Below are 3,598 nucleotides of genomic sequence, written 5' to 3'. Positions count from 1 at the left end.
GGGAAAAGGTCCCTGGAAATTTCAAACATGAAAACCAGGATATTCTGGTTTTTATCCACTTGGTAGACATCAAGTCTACTCCAAATGACATTCTGGAAGTCGGAGTGTTAATTGGAATAATGCATACATTTTTTTCTTCTTTTGGTAAATACTGAAAGATAATGTTCAACAAGCCTGAGTGTACCAGATTACTAAGAGCCTGTAGTGCTGTTAATAATTTGGAATTTGTCCTAAGAGTAATGGAAAGTCTGAGGTTTGCTGAACAAAGTCTCTCTCTGTCCTTTAGAGCCAGTATATGCAAGTGTCTTTGAAGGAAAAACGCATAACTTGGGGAGAATATGTATTACATACTACAAATGCAACTGGAGAAAAAGATTGAAGGTGTTGACAACAGGAAATAAGAAAAGGAAAGAAGATCAGATAGGAAAACAGAAACAACCTTACTCCTCCTCGCTTGGTTTTATGCATTGGATGGAAGTTTTAGCTTAATAAGAATTCTGACAACTTTCCAAATTGGATCTTTCAGACAGTGTCTACCATCTGGGACATTTCTCTGGAAACATCTGGCTAGTGCTTAAATCTCATGTTCCCATGTAAATGTCTCGCATCACATTTATACAAACTTGGAGGAAAATTGTGATCAATTACAAAAGAGAAGAAAAGTAACAACTCCCAGAAATCTCCAGGGTTATATATTTACTTAATTATGAATCTCATGATTTTCACATTAATCTAGATATGGTGACTATATCAACACTCATATCCAATGATGTGCTTCAAGAATTTTTTTTGGTTGGTAGTGGGGCTTAAACTCTGGCCCTGGGTGCTATCCCTCAGATCTTCAGCTCCAGTGCTAGTACTCTACCACTTGAGCCACAGGGCCATTTCTGGTTTTCTGGTGGTCTATTGGAGATAAGAGTCTCATGGACTTTCCTGCCTGGGCTGGCTTTGAACCTTGACCCTCAGATCTCAGCCTCCTGAGTAGCTAGGAAAACAGGCATGAACCACCAGCACCTGGTTTCAAGAACATTTTTTTTCTTGAAATATGACTAGTTTTTTTCTTCTTAGCTTAAAATTTAAGCCATATACTTCCTCCTCCTTTTTCACCTAATCCTCCTCTCTCCTCTACTATTAGAATTTAAACTCAGGGCCTCATGCCACCATGCTTCTTCCATTGAGACAGAGTCTCCCTATCCTCCTCTCCCATGTAGATAGGATAACATTCAGGTGCCACTATACCTAGCAATGGGTTGGGAAGGTATATCAGGACCTTTGTGCTGAGACTGGCCTAGAATCCTGACCTTCCCATTTGCAATCTCTCAAGTAGCTAGGATTATAGTTATGTCTTTTGTACTTGCAAATTCTTCTTCCTTCTCCTCCTTCTCCACTTCCTCTCCCTCCTCCTCTTCTTTCTTCTTTCCTTCCTTCCTTCCTTCCTTCTTTCCTTCCTTTCTTCTTTTCCTCTTTGTTTTCATTGTTGTTATTGGTATAAAAATATATTAAATAACCTAATATAGGAATAAAGGTTTAGGCTTTAGACAGTATAGCCTGTTTGAAACTCTAATGTGCTCCATCTCTGCACTGTTAACCCAATATACCATCACTTGGACCCTCCAAACAATGTGAAGAAATAAGAGCTTACAGCAGTCTTCAGGAATGAAACTGGAGAAGAAATGATATGCCCCTGAGGGAAATAATAACTAGTCTTTCTCATGAAGTTTCTAAGAGAGTCAGGTGAGCTCATGTATTAAATCCTCTAGTGCAGTTCTGGGCTGTTTACACTGGCTGCATGTCAGTCATTGCTACTGCTACAAAATCAAGTATCAGGTTCAGTTGCATCTGCTGCTTATCAAACATTCTCACACATGTGCAGGGAGAGATAGGATCAATACATTCTTAACTTCATGGTTTGAACTACAGCTAAGGAAAAGCAAGGAGGGATTTAGCATCCAAAGCTTTTTACTTCCCTGATGTAAGGACTGCCAAATCTACAAGACAGCTAAGTAAATGCAATTGCTTAACTGTAGGGGAAAGGAAGGAAAAGGAACAAGAGATTTCAGGAAAGCAATCAACAGGTGTCATGCAAAGAAAATCTCAGATGATACCCATAGAGATGGTAGAGGTAGCCTTTGCTCTGCATTGTGGAGTTCCATCAGTACTCAGCTGAAGGTGGGACCCAACAAAGGCTTTGGCCTTCTGGTGGGGTCTTTGGCGAGGCAGAGTGCAGGTGGGCCTGTCTGGAAGGTCCCCATTAAAATGAAAGAAGATGTCACTGTATGTTGACCCAGGAGTGGAGACCAATGACTCCAACACAGAGAAGGCTGGTCCCCAAACTTCAAACTTCCACTCTCAGCTTCTGGTGAAGAAGGCAGCCCTCATTCAAGCAAAGAGTCAAAGGATAAAATGAAGAGCAATCCTTGTCCCCATCATTGACTTTGCACCTGTCCTTGACCTGAAGAGGGATAGTAGTCTGGATGACCAGCAAGTTTTGGACATGTCACCATACATAGCAGCTGGGCTTGAAGGACCTGTTCCCAGTGGGTTTTCTGCAGGCAAAATTCTCATTTCCTTAGCTGACAAATAGTATCCCATGTTTTCCAATGATCCTGAGGAAGTAGAAAAGTGCCACAGGCCACAGGAACTGGAAAGACAGAAGGAAATAGAAGAAAGGGAAGTGAGGTATAAGGACTGACATGAAGCTAGTGGTGATTCTGATGAAGATGAAGATTATGAGCAAGAGAAAAAGAAAAGAATTATGGGTAAAACTGCCATTGTCACACCTACTTCTCTTAGAGAGAAAGACAAGGAGTTACCTGTAGATGCGCCTTATGAAGAGGACTCAAGACCTGAGTCTTCCAGAGATGCTCTTCCCCCTCCAGTGCATAAGGAACCAAATAGGCTAAGATTTCTAACAGGGTCCAGCAACTCCTTTCTTGTTAACATGGTACAGTAGCACCTAAGATCATGCAGGCTTCCAGGAATATCAGGGGTTGAGGAAGTACCAGCAGAGGGTGAGCACTGTGTAGTCCATGGAGTAGATCAGCAAGAGTGGCAGCAAGATCTTGATGGGTGACACCATTGAGAAGGGAGAGGCTCACAGTACATCCACAGAGTCAGGTTCAAATCCATAAATTGAGATGCTTAAGTACCCTTCTAAAGTGGTTCTGCTGAGGCTATTAGGTCAGAGTAGGAGAAACAAATGAAGACTTAGAAGTGGAAACCAGGGGAAAATGTGGAAAAAATGGCAAAGTTGGAAAATACGTGATATTTGAAATTCCTGATGCCCCCCCAATGATGAAACGGTGAGCATATTTTAAGCCGTGGTTGATCTGAAAAGCAGATGTCTTGGGGGTGGAGTAGCAAATGCACGTTTCTACAATTTGGATAAATTCAGGGTCATGGATTTGGCAGAAGAAGTTAGATTTTTAAGATCTAGAGTCATTTCTGATGATCTTCAGATGAGCCATAGACTGATCACTGAGAAAGAGAATACTCACATAGATGCATAACTTTCTATCAGATATTAAGTCCCAAAAGTAAAAATAAAGCTAAACTGTAACAAAACTGAATGAGGTTAGGAAGTAAATCAAGAAAATGG

At 41.1% G+C, this 3,598-nt stretch overlaps 1 pseudogene; it reads left to right on the top strand.

Moving 5' to 3' along the window:
• Positions 1 to 2,266: 2,266 nt before the first annotated feature.
• LOC138829041 (splicing factor 45 pseudogene) lies at positions 2,267 to 3,317 on the top strand (annotated as a pseudogene).
• Positions 3,318 to 3,598: the final 281 nt, after the last annotated feature.

Source organism: Dipodomys merriami, unplaced genomic scaffold (assembly GCF_024711535.1).
Source record: "Dipodomys merriami isolate MVZ:Mamm:240054 unplaced genomic scaffold, mDipMer1.0.p SCAF_17, whole genome shotgun sequence".
NCBI lineage: Eukaryota > Metazoa > Chordata > Mammalia > Rodentia > Heteromyidae > Dipodomys > Dipodomys merriami.
Note: the sequence above shows the minus strand (reverse complement) of the source record. Positions and strands in the feature narration are given on the sequence as shown.